Raw genomic sequence first — 17273 nt, 5'->3', positions numbered from 1 at the left:
ACCTGGTCACAAAATCCGACCAAGTTATAGCCTCAATAGCTGAGGCTCCCAATGAGTCACCAACTGTCTCCCACCAATCCTGGGCCCTGTCTCTCAAACAACCCGCAGCATAGCGGACCTTCGACCCCTCAGGGAAGAAGCTCGTCAACTACGCAGACTCCATGTCTGCGATCCATCTCCTGGCAGCGATGGGGTCCTTCACCCCGTGAAAGTCCGGCGCACCACTCCCCCTGAAATCCTTGAAGGACAGGGTGCGCGTACCCGACTGGCTGGACGTCGAGTCCCTCCGGAATGCCTGGAGGCGATCCTCCATCAACTCGATAATCCCCTCCTTGATCGACCCGGAAATGATAGGGGTCGACTCAAGGATACCTCTAGTGATCTCAGACGCGATGAACTCGCGTAAGCTGTCATCAACCTGCTCGGATCCCGCACCTGAGCCTGATCCTGATCCTGACCCAGATCCTGAACCTCCTGCTCCATGTCGCGTAATCGCCATACTGAAAATAAACACATAAATGTCAGGATCATACATACTCTCGAGAGATCTCGCACACTTTCCAAGTTTCATGGTTCCATCTTGGCCCTCCTTGACTCGAGTACAGATCCTCTGCTTCCAGTAGTACGGGCCCATACTACCTTCCACATCTATCCGTACTTTCCTCAAGGATTGCTTCAACTTCACCAAGTCCCTTTACCGATACTGCTTTCGACTAATCTCATCCTAGGCTTTCCTAGGGCACCCTCCGTCCTACTCTCCGCCATCAGCTGTACTAGGAGTCCCCACCACCTTTCCCTAACTAGCTTGCGAATACTGTTACATATTCGCTTACTAGTTAGTTAAAGCTAGCCAGGACCCTTATAGCACAAAGCAAGCAGCATTCGTACATTGAGTAACCAAATCAAGCATAACCTAATCAGGCTATCATACTACAGACTAGCAGCCCTAACACACGGCTCAATAAACTCCTACAACAGGCATACAAGGCATCCTTCCTAGATCCTTAGCCCTATTCTAGCATGCAGTTCTCATAAGCACATAACAGGCATAAAAGGCATCCTCCTAGATCCTTAGCCCTAATCTAGCATGCACTTCTCACGATCATATCATAAAACATATCATAACATGTATGGGTATCTTGGGGAAAACTTACTTGAGCTCGGCCGGTCGCACGCATCAAACATCTCGTTCTTTCTCAAATTATTTAACTTAGATTTTAGAAAACTATTTTCTTGCAAAAATCTTTCAAGCCCTCGGTTTGAGTTCAAACACCCCGAAAGGTGTGTCTGAATCCCTCAAACCAAGGCCCTGATACCAACTTGTAATATCCTAATTTTCAAGGCCAAAATTTTTTCATTTTTAAGTAAGCAATTCATAAAATAGTCTACCAAACATTTCCAATGTTACATCAGTTCATAAAACCATAACGTCGTGTCTTCAAAATTATATTATCAAAGTAATGAAAATCAGAGTGCAATCCCAGAAAACTCCATGCGGAATCATGTGTGTGTGTGATGCGCTGCTACACCGCCGGCTCCTTCCCCTTGGACGAAGAGGTACCTGAAACCAAAACTGAAACTATAAGCACGAAGCTTAGTGAGTTCCCCCATCATACCACATACCATATAAACACAGAGCATATATACTGCCGGGCAATTCTGGGGTGCCCAACCTACCCGGTCCGGCCATTCTGGGGTGCCGACCTACCCATGTCAGGCCATTCTAGGGTGCTGACCCACCCGTGTCAAGCCATTCTGGGGCGCTGACCTACCCTTCGGTCCTAGCAACCGAACCACGAGGACTATTTCACCCCTTACCACTACTACCGCATATATCGTAACATAAACATACTGTCAGGCATATCGGGGGTGCCCGACCTACCCTTCGGTCCTAACAACCGAACTTGGGACTAGTCCCCTCCTACTACCACTAACACATATAACATATTATGCTAACACATAAACATATCAGGTAGTAGCAAAACAGACAATTATCACAAAGACAATCATCCCAACTATAATCAACTACTAGTGGGCCGGCCTTGGTGCCTTAGACCCACTTCTACTGGAAGGTAACTCACCTCTATGTCGCGTAGTGTCTGCACTGATCTCGACGTGGAAATCGACTCTCCTCGACTCCTCAATCCCTACACGACAACTCTTGCAAGTTATCAACTCATACTCATACTCGTAATCCTTACAAGGGTCACTCAATGCTAGTCAATGTCAAAGTCAACGTTGGTCAAAGTCAACATCCAGTTGACTTGACTCGCCGAGTTGGTCCACCAACTCGTCGAGTCCCTATTCTTTCAAAATGATACATCTCCCGACTCTACTCTTCGAGTCTAGCAAGAACTCGACGAGTTCACCTTCATCCATAGCATCAGGACCATCTTCAACCGACTCGCCGAGTTCATCCTTGAACTCGTTGAGTTCATCTTCATCATATGAATGTGTCCAGTCTATGACTCGCCGAGTCCAATGAACAACTCGTCGTGTCCGTCTTCATAAGTTGGGAGATTGCCTTGGACTCGTCGAGTCTGTTCATACACTCGTCAAGTCCCATGATTTCCAGGTCCAAAACAAACCCCTATCAGGCTGAGTGTTCCTTCCACTCAACCAAAACCAATTCCATAAGACATTTTGGGGGAAAAAGTGTCCCGACTCGCCGAGTCACCCAAGTGACTCGCCGAGTCCCTCTTTGTCCAAAACTATACAGTCGATTTCAGTGGGACTTAAAGCATCCCAATCATCGATCTGACCTCCTAGGGTCCCTTTTATACGTAAAGCTACGAACTTGATGTCCATGCATTGGGTTTTTGGCTCAAAAGGCTATAAAATGGGGTTTATATGATGCATGGGCTTCCCATGTCCATAAAGTTGGCACCTTTATGCCATGGGAACCCTCAATGGTTCCAGATCTGAAGCACAAACCCACATATTCAAGCAAATCTGAGCATAGCCTCTTAAAATCTTAGAAAAGGTAGAAAATAGCCCCCAAACAAGATCTATGAGATAGATGGTCAAGGTTCAAGCTTTTTACCTTGAATGAACTGAGAATGAAGCAAAACCTCTGGATCTTCTTGCTTCCTCTTGATCTCCCAAGCTCCTTTCTTCTTCTCAAACTTCAATCACACAACAAATGTCACCTCAAAGCTCAAACACACACAATAATGGATTAGGGTTTCAATCTAGGGTTTCTCTGAGTTGGGAGGGTGATAGAGGCTGGGTTGGGACGGGATAAAGTGTTTAAATAGGGTGCAAACCCTAAATATTAGGGTTTTATCCAGACAGCTCCTACTCGTCGAGTCGGTCTTCCGACTCGTCGAGTAGGTCACTTAAACCCCCCGATCAAAAGTCGAGTCTACTCGACGAGTTGGGCCATCAACTTGCCGAGTCCCAGAGTAAATTGCAATATTTCTTGAAATTAAATACGTACCAGGTATCGGGTGCTACACACAACTATCAATGATTTGCAAAACAGAGCATGTACTTTTAATCAGTTCCTTTAATCCCAAAATTAATTCCAAATTAATTTCTGATTAAATACTAATTAAATAACATGATTTCTAATTAATATTTTATTTGATAGTGATCTTCCGGTTTCTCATAGTAAAAAAATGTAAATTATATTTATTGTTAAACATTATATTTAGTTTTGTACAAGAATAATAATTATTATAAATAAATATGGGTCATAATATTCACATTTCACAGAAGCTAGCTTTTTCGGAACGACAAATCTAATATAATCCTAAATTATTCTTGAATTTACCTATGTCTCAGACGAGACTTGAACCATCAACCTCAATGAGGGATGACAACATTTGATAAGGCTAGACTAGAAGCCCTTTGGTTCATAAAAGCTAACTATGAGACTATAATGCAATGTTTCAACTTTCATGAAAATCGAAAGATTTTATTATAAAGAAAAATAATATGTGTTTTCTTATTATCGTATTATTTTTTAACAGTAGGTAATACGTGTTGGTGTTGGCTATTGCCATACTTCAGATGCGATAGGAAATCCACAAAAATGTAATTTTCATTTTCCCGAACGGTGTGACATAAATTATAACATGAATCCAACCTCTTTTGACTAAATTGACCATAATTAGGAGCATTTGATATTTATTATTGTACTAGGTGTGAGACCTATGTACTGCATGAGTTTATTAAAAATAAAAGTTTAATATAAAGTTGAAATGACAGAATCAATTAGATGCGTAATAGCAGTTATTTAAGTTTTAATTCTAGAAGATTTGAAATAGAAAGAAAAAAACGGTTGTAGAGCATTTATTTTGAAATTTAAAAGAATGATCTACCTTACATATATAAACCTTTAGTAAAATATGAATTTTATATTTAAGAAAATGAAAAACACAAGAAAATGATAAATGAGAAAAATAATTCAAAAAATCAAATGACATGAGTCAAATTCAATAAGAAAATAACATTTGACAAAAATAATTTTTATTTATTATATTAGATTAGATATCATTTTATTCTAATTTAAAAAGAATATTTGTTTACATTCGTGGTACTATTTATACGCGTTAAATTATGTTGCTCGTCTTAACAATATTTTTTTTTGTTTATTTCATTTTATTTTATAAATGATGCGGATATTAAAAAGGGAAATCTTTGGAAAAACCCTAATATTTCACCATAATTCACGAAAAAGTCTCAAACTAAATTTTGTTTACGAAAAAATCCTAATTACCGGTAAAAATGTCGATTTGACCATTTTTGCGGTTTATCGGTTTCAATACTTACCCGGTTTCATTAAAGTCTCATTATTTTACCATATTTTCATTAAAGTCTCATTATTTTACCATAATTTGGGACTTATTCGTAAATTATGGTAAAATAATAGGACTTTAATAAAACCGGGTAAGTAATGAAACAGGAAAAAATTGGTCAAATCGTCACTTTTACCGGTAATTGGAACATTTTCGTAAACAAATTTTAGTTTTGGACTTTTTCGTAAATTAAGATAAAATATTGAGACTTTTCTGGAGATTTCCGTATTAAATATTAAATATGAACACGATTAATACCCATAATATTGGAGGATGTACTCCCCACACTCCCCTTATTTTTACTATTTATCATATTTTTCATCACTCTTCCTACACTCCTTAAACCCTAGGAAATTGTCATATTTTACTTTTCCCCCTCATTTTATTAAATAAATTAAAATACTATAACTTAAGAAATGTATAAAACTAATAAAAAAATGTCTTAATAAATACAAAATAAATAAAAACAAAAAAATTTCATTACTCCAAAATAAAAATTACATATTAGAATTGAAACGAAATTAAAACATAACAATAACTAAAACCAAGTTAAAATATTTTTTTTTCTATATGATCATGATCCTTTTAATTCTTTTCTTTTTAATATTAAAATCTTTTATATAATCAAAATCAATGTCACGTGTAATTGTGGTTAGGGTATTATGGTACTTGTTGTTAGGATATTAAGGTATTTATTATAATATATGAAGAGAAGGTTAAAAACAATTCAAACCAAAATAAAAGATAAAATTTAAATGTAAAAAGGAAAGACGAAGGGTTAATATTGTAACTTGGTATCATGCATCTTACCATTCGGTGCTTTCATATCGCACGCCAAACCTCACCCCACAAATTGTGCACCATGATGGGGTGTTACCGCAGGAGTACGGTGCCAGTAGGCACTAACGTCACCCTGCGGTGCTCACGACCTCCCTAGCATCCGGTTTAAGTATGTCAGTTTATATTAGTGACTTCTCACATATATACTAGAGTGGTAATAAGTTCAAGGAACAAAAACAATGGTTAGCTTATATACATTTGTTTATGTTTAACCGTACAAATAAAATAACACAAACATTTAAGCAAATGAATTGTACTTTTTGTGTTCGTTTTTTGTGTTCGTTTGTTTAACATATTATATTGTCCGTATACCCACCCACACATACATGTTCATTGCTAAATATAGGCATGTTATACATGAACATGTATATTTGGCTGTATAACTTGATTATGTTTTAAACCTCACGTTATGTATTGATCAAGTTCAAAACATAATCAAATTTGCAATGAAAACTTAATCCAATAGACAACATTCGTTTGGAAATTTTAGTGTAAGTGAAAGTACCAATATCAAATTTTATAATAAATAGAAGTAGTTTGGTTTAAGGATCTAAATGTTAAATCATTAATCATAAAAATCAAAATTTTTACGTAGTTTGGTTTCATCCTTAGTTTATTGATATGATTCTCTCTTTCTATTTTTAAAACAATAAACATTAAATTTCAGTAATTTAACTCGGTCACCGCCATATATACATCAAAATAGATAGAACTTGTATTTTAGTTGGGAACTTATTGCCTAACATTTGATAAAGTGGCCTTTTCGGTTCTCATATGGGTTGATGAGTCGATTTAAATGTCATAAAGTTATAATTATGAAATTATATTTGAATGTCATTATTTAGGACTAATTACTAAAATATTAAAATATGAAGGCTGATTTAACATTTTAACTATTGTTTAGCCCTTAAACAAACTAACATGCTGCACTTTATAATATGGCAATGAGAAAATTGCAAACAAAAATTAAATATTTCCATATATTTTGGTTTCATCTATTTTTCTACTCATAAATAATGATATGTGAAATCCATCAAATCTTTCTTTAATTTCATATCTTCATTTTAACACGTGTCTTGATCTAATAATCTAATAAGTAAAAAGCTAGATGAATAGAAACATAAAGTAAAAAGATATTGGATTTCTCAATTGCAAAATAGTCTTTGTGATATATTGTTTTATTTAGGTAATGTTATATTTCAAAAAAAATCTTATTTATTTGGCTTAGTTTGTGGAAAAGTCCAATATTTATTTATTTTAACATAAATCCCAATTACAGAGCAAAAAAAATCAAATAAACCTTTTTGTTCGGTTTCACATATTTTACCTGCTAATAATCTTTTATTGACTTTTTGGTAAATTTTATCAAATATTAGGACTATTATGAATATAATAACACATGGAAAAGTCCTTATGTGTTTTAATAGAACATGACAGAATACCAGATAGATTTCAACGATCCAAGTATTATCAAAGTAGCATGATAAAACATCTCCTCTATGAAATTGCAATTTGGTCCCTGAAAATTACACAAATTTGTTATTGTTAGCACTTTAGCGGTCGAAAAAATCTGGAGGCTGAGTTACATTCTTTTGCATTCGAGATTACCTTATTTATACAACCATAAAACCGTCTTCCTGGGTTTTTCTTGGTCCATGATTGCATCTTATCTCTAATAAAAAAAATCCTTTGTAAATCGCATACATGAAACAAATATGATGGAGGAAGGAAGAAGAAGAAAGGATATGAGTGTGATGAAGGAAGGAAGAAGAAGAAAGGATATGAGTGTGTGAGTATGGTTGGAAATCTTCTTCCCTTATACCTAAATAATATTTATGGTTGATCATGTTTTTCGTCATACCCTTTCATTGTTGTGTTTCTATTTTGGTATCTAGATTGACTATTAGCAACTATATGCTTCTTAACTATATCGGCCTCATTTGATTCCAGTTCCAAACTACTATCGCATGATGGTTTTCATACGTGACTTTTAGTAAGTTTAGACCTTTTCAATTTTGGTAATGCACATGACTATATTTCTAGAATAATAATGTTGCAGTATTGTTATGGTGCCATGAAATAGATTTGCAATATTGTTGTTCCATGTTCGGTGCAAATATTAATAACCTTATGAATGGAAACATGTTGAGACATAACCATGACATAGTTGCCACTGCCGAATTCATAAAATCTATAATCTAAATCACGGTTAAGATTTTAAAAGTAGTAGTACAATATAATGTCACGGTCGTAGATTATCTCTTCGATAAAGTAAACAATTTTAAAAACTAAAATCCATCTATGTCTAGCAAATCCATGTAATCAACTCGGCCATTTAAATACATTCTACTATGGAACTTCAAAAACTTATCTGTAATGCCCACAACTTTGGGCTAGTCAATTAGAATAGAATAAGTGAAAAACGAATTTCTGAGAAGATTATTTAGGATAAATAATCTTAACCAAAGTAATAGCATATATGACAAGGATTATGTACATATAAATAACTCTAAAATCCGACTTTATATGAAGAAGTTATGCTTCTTCGAAGTTTCACGATTAAACAAACACGACTCTACATATCGTAAAAAGTGAAATTTTGATAAATTATTTTTTAGTCTAAGTGATCTAAACGAAAATTGTAGTAGTCCTACAACCAAAAGTGTGCATATAGAGAACATCCAAATCTGACTTCGTGAGAGGAAGTTATGATTTTTCGAAGGTTCAGCATATATGACAAGGATTATGTACATATAAATAACTCTAAAATCCGACTTTATATGAAGAAGTTATGCTTCTTCGAAGTTTCACGATTAAACAAGCACGACTCTACATATCGTAAAAAGTGAAATTTTGATAAATTATTTTTTAGCCTAAGTGATCTAAACGAAAATTGTAGTAGTCGTACAACCAAAAGTGTGCATATAGAGAACATCCAAATCTGACTTCGTGAGAGGAAGTTATGATTTTTCGAAGGTTCAGCACAACAGTATGAGCATAGAAATCGAAATTCAAATCGGCTGATTGTTATGTAACACCCGGTTTCCAGAATGGATCAATGTGGGGCATTAAGGAGTCAAAGGAAGACGTGATCATAAGGAGGTCACGACTTGACGAGCCAAATGAGGACGCATATCTGGAGCAGTGGTCACAATGTGACACATAGCTGGTAACGACGTGAAAGGGTTGCAGCCCAAGCCCGTGACCTTTTTGGGTTTTCTTCGTATTTAAGCACCCTAAACTCGGATTTAGGGTTCATTTCCCAGCCTCCACCTCTCTCAAACCTCTGAAACCCTAACCCTAGCTCATCTTGGTGGTTTTGGCCATTTTGTGTGGTTTTAGTGCTCCTTGTTGAAGAAGATGGTCCCTTTGGTGCAGTGTTTCAACAATCAAGCCTCTTCGTCACCGCCTTGTATTGTTTCTGGACCTTCGTAAGTCCTAAAGCTCTTGTCTTTCTTTGTTAATCATGTTAGATCTATGTTTTATGCACTTTTCTTCATGATTGGGTTGGGTAGCATGCATGGGATCCATAAAGTTAGCAACTTTATGAATCATTGAGGCCTTCTACCTAGCATATGTCTCAAATATGAGGATTGGTGGTGGTTTGGACTCCAAGCATGGGTTTTGGCCTCAGGTTCCTTTATTTTAACCTTGTTATTGTTCAAGTCATGCAGTGGACATGCATGACTAAAAAGCTACGATTTTTATGGTCCTTTGGGTTGGGAAAAGCCTTATTGAAAGTTAGAGTTAATGAATTAATGGATTAATGACTCAAACCTTTTGGTTTTTGCTTCAGATTGTGGTTACGTTGTGACCTGGAGAGTGTCACGACGTGATAGTGGAGGATCTCATGACTATCTTGTCATGTTGTGTTCACGACGTGACCAAGGAGGGTTCACGTCGCGGTGCGTTCTCACGACGTGACCAAGGTCTAGTCACGACGTGAGGGTCATCTATTAGTATTGTTGGCTGTCGACTTTGACTTTAATCATTGACTTTCGGCATGGGTTGACTTTTGGTCAAATTAAGGGTTTTGGTGTATAGACTGACAGGGTACTCTTTATTGCAGTTAGGTGTCATGTAGGATCAGTCTTTGATGGGTGAGAGTTGTGGTGTTTAGATGCTACTTGTGATGTGAGTCTTCTCACTATACTTGCATGTGTGGTAGTATATGTTGACCAACTGGGTCTTAGTTGTTGATTATTGTTGTATGAAAACCGAGTTGCTGATAAGTATTGGGTTGTTGTAAGTCCATGGGGCTACTGATAATGCCTATGGTTGTTGATAACCCGTGAGGTGTGCTATTAATCCACAAGGCATGTTGTTAGCCTACAGGGACTACTAATAGTCCTTAGGGTTGCTGAGAACCCATAATTGTTATATTTGTAGTTGTTATACGATCGAGTATGAAAATAGAAATCAGAGTAATGAATGAATTAAGAACACACAGTGTAAATATGATCTGGTTGGCTCAATTATGCTCTCGAAGAATATAGAGAAAAATAGAGTAAAGTGTTCAGACTCACGAAGATTACTCTAACTCTAGTATCCCTTCCCTGTTCATATGGAATACGAAAGCATACAAAAAATACATAAGGGACTAAACGTTACAGTTTCGAAACTAACAATGCCCCTATTCAACTTACACAAACCAACTTTTGACACTAAGACATACTCAGATAGACTTCGACATCTCACAACTACATTCGAACTCAACATTCTCCCCCTTTGTGAGAAATGTCGAATCTAAGTCATCAGCATCTGAGCAGCTTGATGCATCACCCTTCGAATTTTTGAATACCAATTTATCACTTTGCGAATTTTAGCTTTATCACCATCATTGTTTTTCTTGTAACTATTCATACGAACCAGAAGATTCGTATATTGTGAATTTGTATATCTTTCAACGTCACAGGCTTGAAAAAGAAACTTCGTATTCTTCTTTTTCTTGCTCTTCCCAATGAACACTACCCCCAATGGCTTCAGATAAATCTCACCATCAACATACTTCTTCAAATTTGTTTTACTCTTCAACAAAGATTGAGGCACAGTGATTCATTTTCCCATTGCCAAGGCTAACTCCACATCAGTCATCGCAAGACAATCATAGTAATTGTCAATGAACAGTTTAACGTGAGCATAGCCAATTAAGAATTATTCCTTGCTTGTCATTTGGAGATTCGAAACATCCACTCCTTTCAAAATTCTTACAACAGTAATAAGATCGTGAAGATCCATCAATGGGAAGTCAGCCACTGAAAAGTCGAACACAACATTGTTTGCTCGAACTGCCTGAAATCTAAAGTTCTACAGAACACCTTCAAACAAAACATCCTTGGCAATGCGAATGACTCTTACAATCTTAACAAGAGACCATATTTCTTCTTCCCTTTTCCCAAGGACAGCATGAAATCTTATCTTCAGTCGTTTTATACTCCTCCTTATCTTCGAACTTATCAACGATTTGATATTGGGCAGCCATAAACATCATTTCATTAATTGGAAAATCTAACTGATTAAAATCAGTATTCTCAATTGCATAACTCTTCTTTGGGAATTTCTCAAATTCATGCATTTCCCCACTGAAAACTGATGCTTCGATGGTTTCATAGCAATAAGGCTTTGTTGGATCACCCTTTTCCAAACCAGGTGGATCACTTTCTCTTTGACGAAGAATACTTTGGATATGCCTTTGCTTCTCCATTTATTTTTCAATAGCTTCCTTCCTCTCTTCAGCAATAAGCTCAATACTTATTCCTTTTCCTTTTCCTTTAACTTCTTCATTTGATTGAGGAGGCTTCGAAGAACTTGATCCTCCAATAAAAACTCCTTTCGACAACAGCCTTGTTGTTGCTGTTGTTGTAGAAGTTATTGGAACAGAAGTCTTGGGAATCGAAGTGGGAATTTGAGTTGACATAACCTTTCCAATAACCTTTGCATCATCTCAATCTTTCGAAGAACCATTTCCTCCCATACCATCTTTCGAACCTATGCCAACACTCACTCTTTCTCCCCCTTGCACCCTTGTGCTAACAAGTGGGGCATCAGTTGGCATCAAATTTATGAACTTCTGCAATGGAGCCATTTCTGCTTTGATTATAGACTCCAAGTACATAAATTTTTGAGATAATGGTTCCTGAGTGATTGACGATGGTGATGAAGACCCAAGCTTTGAAACTAATTCCTTCAGATTTCCCAACGACTCTTCAATTTTACCAAAACTTTGAACATCAACCTCAACCTTCTTATCAACCTTGGAAAGTAAAGAATTATACCACTTAACCACATTCGTGATATCATCAACAATTATGTCCACCTTTGTATGAAGAGATGAACAATTATGATCAAGAGCTGCAACCTCCTTCGCCATATTAGCTCTTAGTTCCTCAGTCTTCAAGTTTACATCCTCACGAACCTTTTTGACATCTTGAACAAACAAAATGTGCCTTTCTTTTGCAACTGCTTTCAACTCCTTAAGTTCATGATTGAAGGAAGCAGACTGGTCCTTTACACGGGACTCATTGTTCCTGTCCATTTGATCCATTTCATTTCTCAAACAAAGCTCTTGGGCCTTGAGCATCACATCCACTTCAATCCCAGAAAAACAATTTCTACTTCCAGCATCAGCTTGAAGTTGCAACAATGAATTGAGTTTTCTGTTGATAATTTTGAACTGCTTACCAGACATTAGCATATGATCTGATATATTCTCTTCTTCTGGATCAAAATGGATGTCAGCAAAAGATACTGATAGCTTCATTTTATTTACTTCTTTTTATAGTTTATTTTAGCTCATTTCATTCGCATTTTAGTTAATTTCCATGCATATTTTCCTTTTTGTTATTTTATGACCATTTCGGGTACTTTCTAGTTTCCTGAGCATAATTGCATATTTTTCGGAGACTAGCGGAGCGGAATCTTTGGGAGGCGATTGAACCTGGAGGACAACGAGGATTTTGGGCTTGATGGCTATGGAGGTGATTCATGGAGTGGGCTTGTCAATTGCTTGAAGGCTTGGAAGATGTGAACTTTAAATTTGCAAGGCGTGGGAGAATTTTTGAGTGTGCGGAGATCGATGATCGGGAGTTTGCGGAAGCTATGAGTGATTTGGAGAGGCAAATTGGGCTCAAATTGAAGAAATCTTGAAGAAAAATGGGCTAGAAGCTGATTAGACTCGAACTGGGCCAATGGACTAGCTATGGGGGCCCAAGACTTGAAGAAGCCCAAAAATCCGTCACACTCACGCGGCCCGCGTAAGGTTTCCACGCGGCCCGCGTGGATTCCTGAAGGGGCAATTTCGGGATTTTGTTTAGAGCTCTATATTGGGAAGGTTGGTGTGCCACTTTAGCCTAATCTTTAACATCCGATTTTGACACATTCTCTCTGGAGTTTTGGAGCACTTTGAAGGCCAAGAACCCTCAAGAACTTCATCATTTTCTCCTCTTGATTCTTGTTAAATGTTGGGTATAATCTTCACTAACTTTGTTTTCTTAAGTTTAGCCATGCTTGGCTAGACTAATTGTGGTTGACTTTGGTGGAATCCTTTGACTAATTGTTGAATGTTGAAGATTCCATGAGCTTGTGTTTGAATCTTTATGAAAATGTTTTGTGTTTTAACATCTTATCACTACTTGTATGTTTTTATTCATGAGTTTAAATGTGTTTGTGGTGATTAGTTGGCTAATTTCTTGATTAAGTAAAAGATCTTCAAATTAGCAAGCAACAAGTGATTTTTGTGTTAGTTTTACTTCTCACAATCATAAAAGCATTTCCTCCAACATGGTAGTGAAAGCATTTGACTCCTCTTGGATTTGGTGACTTTTTGGTTCTTAATGCTAGTTGACTTTCACTAATTACATGCTTAATGGAAATTGTGACTTTGACTAAGGAAATCGTTATGAGCTTCTCTAACCATTTTAACAACTAAGAAAAGTCTAGGTAATCTCAAGCTTCTTGGATTACTATAGCCAAATTAAGGATTTAAAACAAGTATTGCACCATTGGATTCTAATGATATGTTCATCAAAAGTCAAAGTGAGGAGACCTTAAGTCAACCATCTTTCCCTTATTGATTTTACATCAAACCCTTGTTTTTGTCGAAATTTTCTATTTAAATCTTAGTTTAATTCTAGTTTATTTCAAGTATTTCAAAAAGATCAAAACCCCCCATTTTTATTTTATTGTCATTTTACAAATACTTTTGCAAAGAGATTTTTCATAGAGTTATTAAATTGAACCAATCTCTGTGGATTCGATCCCTTTACCACTATACACTATTTTAGTGTAAAAGATTTAGGGTTATTAATTTTGTTGGTCTCGACAACCACCAGATACCATTTCATCATCCCCTTCGGTAGTATCATCCTCTGGAACGGATTTAGGTCCTTTCGTAGATTGTGATGGAAATAAGGAGGTGATAGGTTGATTGATGATGTTGTGAAAAGTAGGTGAAGTAGTGGATTGAGGTAATGTAGTAGAAATAGGACTATGAAATGGTGGTAAAGAAACAGTGGTATCAATGGTAGATATATCGAAAGTAGATGAAATAATAATGGTAGAAGTACCTTGGGCTTCGTTATTCAACACTTCATCACCCTTGTTGACATTTGCGTCCATCTCAGATATGTTCGTAGGGATTCCTGAAGTTCGAACATCCTCAGAAACTGATTCGGCATTCGAAACTTCGGGTGGTATGACTGTAGTCTGCTCCGGAGCGGATACTTGCGAAGGATCACCTTGATTGATGTTGGTGTCCACATGAGATGCTTCCACATTGCCACCAGTATCCCCAGTCTCCTCGAAATTCGACTTGAGTGGAGAGCCCCTCGAAGGTGATGGAAAGCCCAAATTATCATCTTGTCTTGGAGATGGAGATTATCAAAATCAGATTCAGGAACTACCTCATCCAAAGAATCAATAACCTTCTTTTTCTTCCTCTGATCTTCAGGTATATGTCAAATTTTTATTAATAACTCCTATAGCTGCTAGACAAGTGGTTTTTCTGGTCGAGTAGTTCGCCATGGAGAGCACCGATTTTGTTCATAAAGAAGAAGGATGGTTCACACCAAATGTGTATTAATTATCGAGACTTGAACAAGCTGACAGTGAAAAACCGTTATCCGCTCCCAAGGATCGATGATTTATTTAATCAGCTTCAGGGTGCATCTTGGTTCTCCAAGTTTGATTTGCGGTCAGGTTATCATCAGATGAGGGTCATAGATGAGGATATACAGAAGACGGCCTTCAGGACTCGTTATGGTTATTACAAGGATATGATGATGCCATTCAGCCTCACCAACACGTCGGAGGCATTCATGGATCTCATTAACAGAGGGTCTAGACCAATGTTGGATCGGTCTGTGATAGTGTTCATTGATGATATTTTGGTCTATTCCAAGACCAAGGAGCAGCATGAGGATCACTTGAGAGAGATTTTGGAGACCCTGAGGAGGGAGAGGCTTTATGCCAAGTTCTCCAAATGTGAGTTCTGGTTGCGCGAGTTGCAGTTTTTGGGGCACATCATAAATCAGAAGGGTATATTGGTCGATCTGGCCAAGATTGAGGCGGTGATGCAGTGGGTGGTTCTGAAGACACCCTCCGAGTTTCCGAGTTTTCTTGGTTTAGCGGCCTACTATCATAGATTTATTCAGGATTTCTCCAATATTGTTGTACCATTGACCCGCTTGACGAAGAAGAATATTACCTTTCGGTTGAGGTATTCCTGATCAGCAGGCAGCCTTTGAGGCTCTGAGGCAGAAATTATGTAAGGCTCTGATTCTCACTCTTCTCGAGGGAATGAATAATTTTGTAGTTTATTATGATGCATCGAGTTCGGTATTGGGTGCAGTGCTCATGCAGAGGGGTCACATGATTACGCACGCTTCAAGATAGTTGAAGCCTTATAAGGAAAATTACCCGACACACGATTTGGAGCTGGGGGCTGTGTTTTTCACCCTCAATATTTGGAGGCATTACTTGTATGGGGTTAGACGTACTATTTATCCTGATTACAAATATCTTGAGATACCTGGTGGATCGGCCGAATCTGAACATGAGGCAGCGGAGATGGTTGGATGTGAAAAATGATTATGATTGTGAGATCTTGTATCACCCTGGAAAGGATAATGTTGTGTCCGGCTCCTTGAGTCGCAAGGCTGCTATTACACCCATCGGGGATCTGTGTTTGAGGATGGTCATTATTTCCTCACTGTTAGATATGATCAAGAAGGCTCAAGTGGAAAGGTTGAAGAAGGAAATTGGAAGGAGGAAAGAATCATGGGTCAAATTTCGTTATTTATCAGGGATAGCCACGGGTTATTGACTCGGTGTGGTAGGGTTTGTGTCCCGGTTGTTGGAGGGGTTAGACAGACATTACTGGAGGAGGCGCATAAATCGAAGTTTTCAATCCATCTGGGGCCACGAGGATGTATAGGGATCTGAGGTTGAGTTATTGGTGGCCTTGTATGAAGATGAAGATAGCATGGTTTGTGAAGTGGTGCTTGACTTTCCGGAAAGTCAAGGCCGAACATCAAAGACCTTATGGAAATATGCATCTGTCACCCATTCCCATGTGGAAATGGGAGGAGATCATTATGGATTTTATAAAAAAATTCCAAGGACGACACGTAGGGTTGATTCTATTTGGGTCATCATGGATAGATTGACGAAGATTACTCATTTCATACCTATTGTTGAGATCATTTTCGCCGAGAATTGGTTGATATCTATATCAGGGAGGTGGTGGTTCGGCATGGAGTGCCAGTATCGGTGGTTTCGGATCGAGATGCTCGATTTACCTCCATATTTTGGAGAAAATTTCATGAGGAGTTAGGCACCCAGCTGCATTTCAACATAACATACCACCCCCGAACCGACGGGCAGATCGAGCGGACTATTCAGACGCTCGAAGATATGATCAGGGCGTGTGTGTTGGATTTTGGTGGGAGTTGGGATAATTATCTACCTTTGGTTGAGTTCTCGTACAACAATAGCTATCATGCTAGTATCGATCGACCACCTTTCAAGATGATGTGTGGAAGGAAGTGTCGGAACCCAGTCTGTCGGGGCGAGGTCGGAAATCGGGTTATGAGGAGTATTGAGGTAATACTCAAGACATCCGAGTTGATACAGTAGGTGTGTGAAAGGTTGCCAACCGTGCAATGTCTCCAGAAGAGTTATGCTAACCGACGACATTCAGACCTTGAGTTTCAGGTCGAGGATCTTGTGCTACTGAAGGTGTCACCTTGGAAAAGTGTCATCCGGTTCAGGAAGCGGGGCAAGTTGGGCCCAAGGTATATTGGTCCCTTCAGGATTATGGCCCGGGTGGGCAACGTGTCATATAAGTTGGATTTGCCTTACGAGCTTAGTTAGATTCACAACACCTTTCATGTCTTTCAGCTGCAGAAATGTTCGGCGGATGAGTCTGCAGTGGTTCCTTTGGATGATATTCAGGTTGATGAACGCCTAAATTATATAGAGAGACCCATCGCGATTCTCGATAGGAAGATGATGACCTTGCGCAACAAGATGGTGAATCTATTGAAGGTGAAATGGCAACATCGGAAGGGTTCTGGATGGACTTGGGAACCTGAAGTCAAGATGAGGGATCACTCCCCTGAGTTGTTTGTGACT

Source organism: Lactuca virosa, chromosome 4, assembly GCF_052849685.1.
Source record: "Lactuca virosa cultivar CGN04683 chromosome 4, Lactuca_virosa_CGN04683_v6, whole genome shotgun sequence".
Lineage (NCBI taxonomy): Eukaryota > Viridiplantae > Streptophyta > Magnoliopsida > Asterales > Asteraceae > Lactuca > Lactuca virosa.
Note: the sequence above shows the minus strand (reverse complement) of the source record.